Raw genomic sequence first — 13449 nt, 5'->3', positions numbered from 1 at the left:
AATAACTTAATGATGAGATCTTATGCTACGCTTAATTGGGTGTGTCCATTACATCATTCATATAATGATATAACCTTGTTATTAATAACATCCAATGTTCATGATTATGAAACTAATCATCCATTAATCAACAAGCTAGTTTAAGAGGCATACTAGGGACTCCTTGTTGTCTACATATCACACATGTACTAATGTTTCGGTTAATACAATTATAGCATGATATATAAACATTTATCATAAACATAGAGATATAAATAATAACCACTTTATTATTGCCTCTAGGGCATATCTCCTTCACAAATTACAGTTGGGCAATTGACAAATAAAGAAGGCATAACAATGCACATACATATATCATGATGAGTACTATGAGATTTAATCAGGGCATTACGACAAAGTACATAGACCGCTATCCAGCATGCATCTATGCCCAAAAAGTCCACCTTCAGGTTATCATCCGAACCCCTTCCAGTATTAAGTTGCAAACAACAGACAATTTGTAAGGGTATATTGCCCCTATGTGTGGTTTTGGTAATTAATGACAACCCCTATGGACTAATGTTTTCATTGAGTTTATATGAAGGAATATTCCATAGGTACTACTTGTTCTCCATGTGTTGGATTCAAGTATGGATGCCATGAAGATAAAGGTATACCTTGTGTATTGGCATCAAGATCATCGGTATGAAGATATATATGTGATATGATCAATAAGAAGAAACGAAGATGGAGTTCTTATGTGGAACTCAATATTAGCCATGCTCTATCTTATGTGAGTATGAGAAGATACAAGGTTGAGTTGGGCAAGTTCAAGATGAGCATCTTGAGTGAATCACATGCTTGAAGCTTGCCGTCCATTTGGTGATAATGAACATGTGAAGATGTGCATCAATGGAGCTTTCCCATCATAGTGTATGGGGGAGCATTTGTGAGTCTTCACGAAGCAACATTGGTCAAGTGAGGCATTCCGGCTTGAGTGAAGCTTGTAGAGTTATCATCAAGATCAAGCGGGATGCGCAAGGCAAAGGTATGGCCTTGCTAGGTTTTCCTTTTACCGGTCTCAAGGTGGATGTTGGGAGACCGGATTATAGGATAGATAGCCGCACTATTAAGAGGGGCTTTCGGTTGAGTAACTTGATCACATCGTCTTAGGGATCTCAATCCTTTGCATAATTTGCATATCCTTATTGCTTCTTGGTGTTTCTCTGTGTGAGGTTCTTGAGCTTGTTGCTAGCTTTACAACAAGCCCAAGTTCATCGAAAACGGAATCCGCATGCATCTTCTATTGCGTTTTCAAGTTTGGACGTCTTTACCGTTTCTTGACGGTGGGAGACTCCCTCTCTAAAATCATCTAAAAATCATCTTGCTATCACTTGTGCTACATATATCTTGTGCCTATCTTGCTTAGCTCTAGTTGCTATTGTTACACTTAGTTGAGCTTAGCATATTTAGGGTTTGTGCTTGTAAACTAAACGATAGTTTAATTCCGCATTCTTACAAGACAAATCCGCAAGAGTTTGTAATTGCCTATTCACCCCCCCTCTAGGCGACATCTCGATCTTTCACAATTGCATTAAGTATGGTGCGTAATGTAATCAACACAAATATCCTTAGACAAAGCATTGATGTTTTATCCCTAGTGGCAACAACACATCCACAACCTTAGAACTTTCTGTCACTGTCCCAGATTCAATGGAGGCATGAACCCACTATCGAGCATAAATACTCCCCCTTGGAGTCACAAGTATCAACTTGGCCAGAGCCTCTACTAGCAACGGAGAGCATGCAAGAACATAAACAACATATATGATAGATTGATAATCAACTTGACATAGTATTCAATATTCATCGGATCCCAACAAACACAACATGTAGCATTACAAATAGATGATCTTGATCATGATAGGCAGCTCACAAAATCTAACATGATAGCACAATGAGGAGAAGACAACCATCTAGCTACTGCTATGGATCCATAGTCCAGGGGTGAACTACTCACACATCGATCCGAAGGCGATCATGGCGATGAAGAGCCCTCCGGGAGATGATTCCCCTCTCCGGCAGGGTACCAGAGGCGATCTCCTGAATCCCCCGAGATGGGATTGGCGGCGGCGGCGTCTCTGGAAGGTTTTCCGTATCGTGGCTCTCGGTACAGGGGTATTCGCGACGAAGGCTTTAAGTAGGCGGAAGGGCGGAGTCGGAGGGATGACAGGGGCCCCACACAGTAGGGCGGCGCAGGCCCCCCTTAGGCCACGCGGCCCTAGTGTGGCGGTGCCCCGTGGCCCCACTTCGTTTCTCCCTCAGTCTTCTGGAAGCTTCGTGGAAAAATAAGACACTGGGCGTTGATTTCGTCCAATTCCGAGAATATTTCCTTTGTAGGATTTCTGAAACCAAAAACAGCAGAAAACAACAACTGGCTCTTCGGCATCTCGTCAATAGGTTAGTGCCGGAAAATGCATAATAATGACATAAAATGTGTATAAAACATGTGAGTATCATCATAAAAGTAGCATGGAACATAAGAAATTATAGATACGTTTGAGACATATCACTGGCCTGTAACGTGGTCTTTTTCTTCCGCGGGACCAGGTTGTCTCCCAATATTGCGAGACTTTCTAGGGCACCTCGGTGAGCTTGGGCCATAGAACCTTCAGGGCGCTGATTGATGACGTATGCTGCGAGATTGGCGGTTGCTCCTGCGACGGTTTTTGGCCGTGGCATGCCTGCGGTGTCCGTGGTCATAAAAGACTTGGTCAAATTCGACGTTATTTCTCTGGCGTCATCCTTCGAGAGTCTGGATAACCTTGATCGGTGCTTGCCTGCCCCTTGAGTGCTTCGAGAGGCGCTTCCTCGCGAGCCTCTCCGTCGTTCACTAGATTGGTCTGCAGCAGATAGGCGTCTCTCGAGGGTGGCTTGTTCTTTTGACAGGCGCTCCCGGTTTTTCTCCAATATAGAGCGATAAGCGTTGAGGGTTCCAACCGAGGTTCCTGCGGGGAGCGGTGTGTTGTTAAGTACGGCTGCCTTGGCTGCTGCCCACTCCTCCTCTGCGATGGTGTAATCGCTGTTATTGTTACTGGCACTGTTTGCAAAACTTGCTCGTCTGCTGGAGCGGGGGGTGTGATATTCGTCTTCCCTGTTCCTTGCGTTTCCCGTGTTGTTGGCGACATAAACCTGGTGGTGTGCCGTTCTTCGGGTGGTGCCTTGGACGATGCTATCGACACTGTCCTCTCCCGAGGAGTACTGGGCATTGCAGATGAACGGCGTGTCGCTTGATCCTAACCCGTGCCTGGTATCGCAGTTCAAGCAGTAGTACGAGGTCACCTCCGAAGATGTGGAATTGTCAGATCCAACCGACATGGGAGACGTCGAACGAGGAGTCGATGGCGCGGGTGAGTTCGTTGAGTTCGTCAGACCAGCCGAAAGGTCGATTGATGACGACATGCTTGGACCTATCGATCTGGAGGCGAGCGGTTCCAGCAGTCGAAGGACTCCTTCCGAGTTGACGTTGTAGTGGACGCTGCCGAAGGTCATCTCCATGTTCCCTTGTAGATCAGAAAAGGTCGAGCGAGACGAGTCGCTGTGCGGGGTGAATTCATAGGAGCCGAATCAAATCAGGCTTCCCAGAATTGGCGATGATGGTGTCGATGAAGCTGCTGATGACATGACTCGATCTGCCGATGACCGATCTTGTGCCGACAGGTTTCCCACAGACGGCGCCAATTGTCGAGGGTACTCCCCGGCAATGCCCTCCGATTGGGGCTTAGGGTTGATGGAATCCTGTAAGCTGATACGAGACATCGGTTCACAGACAAGCGAGGAGAGCGATTTACCCAGGTTCGGGGCCCTCGATGAGGTAAAACCCTTACGTCCTGCCTGTCTGATCCTGATTATGATAATAATGGGTTACAATGGGGTGCCGAAAGGTTCGGCTGAGATCTCGTCGAGAGGCTAAGTGTCTGCGGCGACCTAGCTCTAGACTTCTGGTGGCTATGATTGCTAAGATTGATTGTGTCCCTCGGTAGCCCCTCTCCTGGCCTTTATATAGGGGGCCAGGTCTCAAGAGGTCTAACCGAGTACGACTAAATTTACAGTAGATCTAAATCCAAACTTTCCTTGTTCGGCTCCTTCCTTGTCTTGCCCGCCAAGGAACCTTCTGGTGCGCCATCCAAGTGGCCCGCTTTGCCTTCAAGTGCCTTCATGGGCATCCAACTAGACTGTACATGATAGGGCAATGTCGGTTACCCGAAGGGTAATGCCCACGTCACCGAATTTTTGATAATATTCCACCTCTGGATGTATTTTCTCATTGATTCATCATACTTCTGCCTGCAAGCCCTCAACTCTTCTACTGATGCGGGTTTTTTGCATGTGGATCGGAAATTCTTCACAAAGATGTCCTTGAAACTGTCCCAACTGTCGATGGACCCCGGAGGCAACTTCTTTATCCATGATCGTGCGGCTCCACTCAAGTGTACTTGGATGCTCTGCATGGCTGTTGCTCTGGTTCCACCTATCAGCTTCATCGTCTCGAGATAATCAACTAGCCAATCCTCAGGATCTTGTAAACCATCGAATTTTTTGAAATTATAGGGTAGCTTAAATCCTGACGGGACTCGTGTTTTTCGGACTTGTCTCGTAAAGCACGGAAGTCCACACATATCTTCTTCATCGACTTCTGGTGAATGCCGACGTTCCCTTTTGTCCTGTCGCGCTCTATCCACCCTTGCCTGAGTCGCTGCATCTATTGCCCCACTCGCTCTCGGGAGATCTTAAACTGCTACAGTAGGTCACGGACTATTTTGCCTTGCAGATCCTTCGGGAGGTGTAGTTACGAATGCTGTTCCCATGGCTCCAACTCCTGCCATGGCCATGTTATACAATGCTTCTCTTGAATCTCCAGGAGGTGGCCTGGATGCAAGGATGAAAGCTTGCGTCGCCATGTACCCAACTTCTGGTGTTTTAGGAATAATATTCCCCCTCGTGTCTATTGACATAAAAGACATGTCCAGGTTTTGAACTAAATTTTCTCTGTCAGCCTCAGGTATGTTTTACAGCCGAGATCTTGCTCTGTTTCGAGCTTCTCTGTGGCTATCTCCCGAAGTTCCAGATTGTCGGCTTAACTCCGCCCTTCGCCTGCTTGATGCGGAAGCCGCCTCCCTTCTTCTATTCAGGTCAGCTGTCTGTTTTTCTAATTCTCTTCCAACGCGGGCGAGTCTGTATTGGTATGCTTGCAATTCTTCCGCCGTAGCAGTTGTAGTCATTGGTTCTGTACCATCCATAGCTCTTGCGGCTCTATCCCACGCTGCTTGTGGAAGTTGAACCCTTAAACGCGGTGTAGGCCCGACATATTTAGTGCCTAAACCTCGCCTAAGATCAGCAGGATCGACATATGGGTTTCCCACATCGTCGAAAGCCTCTGATGTCTCCGGCTCTGCTCGGCTTGTATCTCCAATTGCATATATTTGATGGTATTTCAGATTTTGATATTTTTCGGGATTGGTGACACCATCGTTTAGATCGGTGAAGACCTTCCCAACAACAATGGATCTGTCGATGAAGTTGAAACTGTCGACGCTATCTGAGTCGCTTCTTATATCAGAGTCCGCAGACGACTCGAAGGATATGCCGCCAAAGATCTTGGCAAGTTTTTCGCTAGCCATAGTGTTGATGAAGCGTGGCGGCGAAATCACCTCGTCGCCTGGCTCGATTGATGACGTTGAATCCGAAAAATCGGGATCAACCACTGATAATCCCGATGAGATCGGAATTTCGAGACGATACGATCCTTCCTTCTCGACACGAAAGTGGAACTTTCCGAACATCATCTCCATGGGCTCCTCCAGATGCGCATATGCAGCCAAACGGGAGGGTGGGTGAGGAACAAAATCAACTAGATCAGTTTCGATCCGTTTACCTCTATCCATCGCGTTGCTTGCTACCGACGAAGTCGACGATCCTGAACGTGCCATCGAGATCAGCTCCTTGTCACCTCTAATTCCCACAGACGACGCCAATTGACAAGGGATTAATTAGTCAATGCCTACGTATTGTAGACTAGGGTTTAGTTGGAAGTAGAGGGCAAGTAGATCTCGAAGGTTTCAGCCGAAAAGTACTCGACGATTAAAAACTAGGGTTCTGTTCACAATGGATTCGATCCTCTCTTTGTCCCTCGACTCCCCCTTATATAGGAGACGGAGCCGAGGGTACCGTATTACACAAGATTACAGATTCCGGGAGACTCTCTGAGTTCAACCCGCAAAGTTACAAGTCTATATTTCCTAATACAACTCTAACTTTCCTTAATACTAACTGGGCTTCCGAACTTCATATACTTCAACTCGTGGGCCTTCAGTAAACCCCGGGTACCATCTTTGGCAGGCCCATTGGGGATACCTATGTCAGTAATCCTAGACAAATGTTGAACACAAATGATGATCAAAATTCCTGTAGCTTGTTCACTTGACAATTTATTTTCAGAGAAATTGCAACGTTTCTGCAATAATGATCAAGTTTCTGAAATATAGGGAAGTCTGAATCCATGTACCTTCTTATTCTCCAGAGAGAAGAAGAAGCACGCGCGAGCATGGGCGATACTTATGACGGGTTTTTGTCACCGGAGGAGCTACGGTAACGAGCTGGGGAGTAGGTCTTCCCCTCCCTGCTGCCTCTGGCCGCGGTGGCGAGGCATGACACAGGTTCCTCTGGCGATGGTTCCCTGCTAACCAGGCATGTGAAAGAGGTATTAGAAAAACATGGAACTGAGCTGATTTATTTTGTGTAGGTACATAACTTTAGGCCTACTTGAACCTCAACTTTTCTATTGGAGGAAGTACATCACTTCATTTAGGTATTCCCAAAAGGCTGGGACAAACCTACTGTTGTGATATTCCCACTATTTAGGCAATGATAGATGTATATGTGGTTCTAATTTGTCTATTCATCATGTTCTAATTCCGTCGATATGAGTGTTGCAGCTCTAATTGTATTTTGTTCAAGCATCCTAAGGGCCTACAATTTATTGCAGAAAACTCTTCGATTTCAGAGAAGAATATTTTGGAACACATGTCAAAGAAGAATATATACTCATATTGTCACAGGTATACATTGAATTACTTCTCTATGCTTGACTAAGATGATTGAGATTTACTCATATTGTCAAATTGATTATTGAGAACATGTACCTTCTTTAGAGACTAATAAGTACCAGAAGCAACTACACTGTAATGTTGCACCATGATTATTGACACATGACTAATTTTTTGGGTCTGAAGATAAACTTTTCTCCTTCTCCTTTTGTGTTTAGTAATTTTCTCCTTTTCCTTTTGTGTTTAGTAATTTTCTCCTTAGTGTTTCCATTTTTTGTTTCTCTTTTTAACTTTTTCCAGCTTACACGTAGGTCCTGGAAGATGTTTGTTACACTTAAATGTCATGTACTGCATTGTTTCGTGAATCTAAATCTGTCACGCTTTAGATCATGGCTTAATTTGTTTGACACTTGAATATTGTACCTTTTCTACTCATGATGCTTCATTTTTCAATTTGTTTCATAATGTTTCATATGGCAACTGCAGAGGTGGAATTGGCCTACGATATATATAAGAAAAAAAATCATTTTTTAGATCCTCGGCTCAAGGGCATTCATGTTTCTTCGAGGTTTTTTCGTAAATAAGAGATTATGTTCTTGGCAGTCTCACTCTGATGCTCTTAAACACTACTACAGCTTATAGAGATTCATTGTTTCTCAGTGACAAGACTTTGCAATTTTTCGGGCAATCTGATGTATCTTAGTTTTCCCAGTATAAAGAACACACTAATTAAGTGGTAAAGCAAAATAATAACATATGATATGCCATTTTTGTATTATTGAACTTGATATCCTGTACGGATTACACAAACACCAAACACAGTTGGATAATTAATTTCGTGTTTTGACAATAATTTGCCATGGTGCGCACATGTTGTCATAATATCTACATGATATCATAGCAATAGCTACACAATTCATCATGATATTGTAACATTTTATTTCTAACAGTTTTACGTGGAGATGCTCATACCCTCATTCTACCATACATATAAGAAGAGGTTGTGTGTGAGGTTCTAATGTCGTGTGAGGTCCTATAGCAGTTATGTTGTCTGTTGCTTGACCTACTTGCTATTTTAGTGTTCCTTACCCGAGGTGCTCTTCATGCTGGGTATACTCCTAATCTGGTTTGCTATTTGGTCATGCCTTGGATTGTCTGATCGGTCCTATTAGTCTGAACCTCCATAGACAAAACATCACTACGTTTTTTTGGATGGTGCACTATAATGGTTCTCATCATGACCTTTGTTTTAATCTTGATCTGGTATTTTGTTGCTTATATATATCGTAGGGTAGAGCAAAGTCTTTGTTTGCACCCTTCTATTATATGGAAAGGTTGAATTTTCTCTTTGGCAGTTCAATGGTCTTATCTAAGCTCCTTAACGGGGATACGTTTTTTCTAACTTCATATTTCTATTTCCTTTTTCGCGCCAAGTCGTACCAATTATGATATCTCTTTGTTGAACTTTGAATTGGCGCAAGATGATACTATGTGGATATATACTGTGCAAACACATATTTATTGTAATGTTCCATTATGTTCCACCTACTTTCAGTTTCATGAGATGATGTTCAATGAAAAGACACTTGTGGAGTAGCTGCAACCCTTAGAACCATGCTATTATGGTGCTTCACTTTCGTCTTCTCTTTATATGTTTGTATCAATTTTTGTGCTGAACATTGTCTACTGACCGTATGGGAGCATGGCCGATTGCGCTGGTTTACGAATGGGCATGGATGGAAGATGGTTTTAGTCAATAAAGAACTTATGTTACCCCAGGCCAAGCTCAAGTATGGGGATAGAGTTGAAGTGAGGTTTTCTCCACATATTACTCGAGATAATTTACAAGTTAGCTACTACTCTTGAGTTTGTACATAATGAGACCGTGTGATAGTAACTTGTGCTGTAAATATGAGTTTTGATGCAATAAATTCAAGTTTCAATCAAATACTTGCACCTCCTGAGATTGTACAATGTTATTATACCTTCACTAAATTTTCGTAGAATGTACATACAAATTCCACCACCTAGGTACTATAATATACTTGTGGTTGTTACAATATTATTTTTTTTATAGGCGGCATCGACCAGCTTTACATACCTAATGAATAAATGCTTTGTTTTTTTACCATTAAAACTTTACATCCGTGTGATTAGTTTCACCTTGCAAAAAATATCATGTCCATTAATTTGAATTTAGTTCTAGAAATGGGCATGACCATTTTATGACCATGCTAGAAAAATTATCCTGCCAATACGACACTACCTTTTAGTTCACGAAGAGGACTAGCATTTTTTTAGATAAAATATAACTTCACCCAGATACTAGCTTATAGTTTATTTATATTTTCCACTGAAAAGGGACCATTTCAATCATTTCCTCATTTTCCCACATAACTTAGACAACCATTATTTTTAGCGGTATATTTATTGAATTATACTAGCAGCACTGAACTTGAGAATGAAATAACTAGATGTGTCGTTACTTTCTATGCATATGATACTGAATTATACCTTATTATCAAATAATACTTTTTAAAAAGTAGAATTTAATTGTTTTTGAAATACTATGCTGATATCTCTTTTGTAGCACAAAGAAATTGAGGGATTGTGGCAACACACGGACATTAAACTACCTGTTACTGAAAAATTAGTATCTGCGCCACCGCTGGACGGTGTTTTTTTTACCCCAGCCATTATTGAAGATTTTCTAAGCTCCTTTTATATGTTTGACATAGAAGGCTACAATCTAGGGTTGTCTTCAGATATTTATAAATATGAAAGTATTGTTTGGACTAATCAGAGAAGTATTCTTTCAGTTATATCTGTGTTTGCAGCACCTATATTTTGTGAGACAATAATACATTCAAAAGAAGAGGTTGTTGAGTTGACAGTTATGATGGCCTAGAGTACAGTTGTGGGACTTACCGCGGAAGAGTAACAAAAAGGTCTAGAACTTGGAACCATGCAAATGCGCAATAATGTTATCTTATTATTGTGTTCGGTGTTATCATTTCGTATTACATGATATCTCTAATTTGTTTTGAGTTCTCGTAGTGAGTCATGAATTATACTACGTATACTGAGAAATAAAATTTTGAACGTCCGTGGCAACGCACGAGCATCTGTACTAGTTAAACAAAAGTCCTAAGACTGCTCATAGTGGGAGTAACATAGCTAGTAACATCACACAACCCAAGGTATTTTCGTGACATGACATGCCAATGAATGAAGAAAGAGAGTGATGTGGTAACTAACTATGTTACCATAACATCACACAGTCCAAGATAAGTTGAGTCTACCCCATAGTAAATAACACAATGCATGACACCACATATAAGTTACTACCCACTATGGAGGTAGTAACTTAGACTAGTAACATATGTTATGTTACTAGTCTAAGTTACTTCCCACTATGACTAGCCTAACTGATGTCAAAGACTAGCAACGTTTTAATATCATCAGTTGGAGATGTTCTAATGGATGCGCGGTAAATTTCTCAAAAAAAGAAGGGAGCGGCTAGGTAGCATCCGGATGCCCATTTGTTTGACCGAGCACCCGGGTGCTGTTTTGGCCAATCTAGCACTCAGCCCAAAAAAAAGAATTCAGGACGCATGGTATATGCGTGTCCCAGGCCGGGGCACCTGCGCTAATTCCCCGCGGTTGGACCGGCTGCCAACCAGACTTCATCCTTAAATATGTAAAACGCAAGGAAAAAATATCAGCGTGCTGGATCACCAGCTCTAGCTCGCGAGGGCCAACCAGGCTCCATTCCTAGAACATGTAAAACACAAGAAAAAAAATACAAGCATGCTGGATCACCTCACAAGGACTGGAACCATATCAGAATTTCCAGGTGTACGATGCAATAGCAACCACCCCGGCAGGAACTTAGTTGGATTCATAGATCCCAGTTATATGCAACAAAGAACAAAATTGAAACAACTTAGATATAAACAAGAACAATCCTTATAGCAACTAAGTTAGATTCAGAAGTCCTCGTGTCCATACAACATATAGCAAACCTGCATCAACTTCGATAAACATGAAACCCAAGTTCATGCAACAAAGAGAAACTTTTTGGAAACAAACTCAGTTGCATATAGAAACCCCAAGTGTGACTACAATAGCTACAGCCGTTAGTCCAGGGTGCAGCTACAGTGGGGTTAGTAACGACGACTGGATGTCCAATGTTGATTGTTGTTGCCTGCAAAACATATACCAAAGAGAAGACATGTCATTTTGCTGATCGCCTTGTCATACAAATGAAAAGCAATTGGCTAATGATGGTCACCTTGTGAGATAGTAGAAATCCTAGTTCAAATATGTACACACAAAAACTTAATAAGAGATATGCTTAAAAGCCTATATAATGTAAACAACCTTTCCTAATAAAAAATCATTATTCAAATCGTGAAGGCATTGCTTGTATAACCAAAAAGCATGTACTCCATCAGGACATAGGCTTGTAACTCAGATTTAAGATGTTTGAACACATGTTAGCCCAGCTGATAGAAAGAACTTAACTAATAGCATACAAAAAGCAACTTAGTTTATTTCGGCAACAACTTAAGAAAGTTCAACAAAACAACTATGAGGGATGAGTATACAACTTAGAAGATAAAAACACGAACTAAAATCATACTGACAAAAATACAACTTGGTTAGTTTCTGTGCACAACTTAAGCATACTGAACAAAAACAGAAACTTACTTAGCCATGCTGGTCAAACAACTAAATGGAAATCATTATACAATTTACTGGAAATACAACTATGGTGGATTCCAGTACCCAACTTAGCTATATTGAACACTGCAACTTAGTGTAAACCAAGATGCCAAACTTAATGATGGTGCTGCAGAAATAGCTTAACTAACGGATAAAAGAAAGCTAAGGCACGCTGACAGAGTAGCAACTATGTTAGTTTCAATAACCAACTTAACCATGTTTAGAAACCAACTTCATGGAATGAGAATGCAAAACTTAACGATGGTGCTAAAAAAACATAGCTTAACTAGCAGTTAAAGACAACTAAGGCATGATGAAAGAAAAGTAACTAATATGAATTCAGTAACCAACTTAGGCATGTTGGTCAAACAACTAAATGGAAATTATAATACAACTTACTACAAATACAACTATGGTAGATTCCAGTACCAAACTTAGCTATATTGAACACACTGCACCTTAATGTAAATGTTGGAAAATAAACTTAAGTAGGAAATAATAATAAAATAAGTTTGATTAAGTAGCCAACTAAACTAAGTTAAAGTGCTGCCCGCGTTACGTGCGTCGCACCAACCTACCGGCAGGCGTCGATCATTCCAAACTACGCGCACTCTGTAAGAGCATTGCCTTGGGTGCAAACAAAAAACTTCTGCACGTTCCATGAGACCATATCCCTAGGTGCCGCACTATCTACTGCCAACAAAACACCTAGTATTCCAACTGAAACTATGCTCGACTGCATAGCAATGCATCTAGAGAAAAATGGCTGACATCCCAATGCTGACATTCACTGTCAGGCTGTCTTCTCCAGCATACGAACAAGAAATTCCATGTTGAAAACGAAAATGAAACAAACGTACATATAAACAAAAAGTGAAACAAAGGACAACTGGGTGGGGGATTTGCGAAGCTCGACGCTTGATAAAAATGAGCAGTAAACAACTTACTTGAGGTTATGATCAACTTAATTACCAGGGGTAATCAACTTAACAGAAGTGACTAGCAACTCTACCGAAGTGAAAGATAACATGGATACGGCAGCAAAACAAAATTTGATAAAAATGACCAGTAAAAAACTTACTTGAGGGTATGAGGTTGGGGTCGCTCCATCATATAAGCATTAGGCACATTTATTTCTCTGCATCAAAAATATCATGGTTATGCATCTTCCTAGTATGGATGCAGCTGGACGCGGACGTCCGCGAGGAGATAAGTCTACGCCGCTCTAAACTCCTAAACAACAGAGCGGACAGACAATAGAAAATAAACAGACATAGCGGACACGTCCTCCCTATCCTGCTAGGGCTGTTTAGTACACTAACGAGAGAAGCTCCTCGCAGACTGGCAATACAACGATTCGCAGCCTCGCACCACCAAAACACTGGCCAGCGCTTCGCCGACCAGCGCGACAACGGTGGCTTTGTCTTGTCCTTCCCATGAGTAGCGCCGGGCCGTCGGCAGCGCCTGGCCACATTTCCCTCTATGAGAAGCGACGTCGGCGGCTTTGTGCCTTTGTGTGCTCCTAGTTTGAAGCCTCATTGTGGTGTGCTTGAGGTGGTTAGGCTCTCGCACGGTGGTGCTTCTTTGTGCAATGACTTCTAATGCTTAATCTAGATATGCATGTCTGTACAAGCTA

General features: G+C 42.1%; 1 long non-coding RNA gene across 1 annotated transcript; it reads left to right on the top strand.

Annotated features, from left to right (window-relative positions):
- The first annotated feature begins 6624 nt into the window (after window positions 1-6624).
- Window positions 6625-9033, top strand: LOC124700704. Its single transcript, XR_007001805.1, has 4 exons — window positions 6625-6695; window positions 6782-6847; window positions 7025-7097; window positions 8641-9033. It is a non-coding gene; the product is annotated as an uncharacterized LOC124700704 (long non-coding RNA).
- The last annotated feature ends 4416 nt before the right edge of the window (window positions 9034-13449 follow it).

The sequence above is a fragment of the Lolium rigidum genome, chromosome 3, assembly GCF_022539505.1.
Source record: "Lolium rigidum isolate FL_2022 chromosome 3, APGP_CSIRO_Lrig_0.1, whole genome shotgun sequence".
Taxonomy (NCBI): Eukaryota; Viridiplantae; Streptophyta; class Magnoliopsida; order Poales; family Poaceae; genus Lolium; species Lolium rigidum.
Note: the sequence above shows the minus strand (reverse complement) of the source record. Positions and strands in the feature narration are given on the sequence as shown.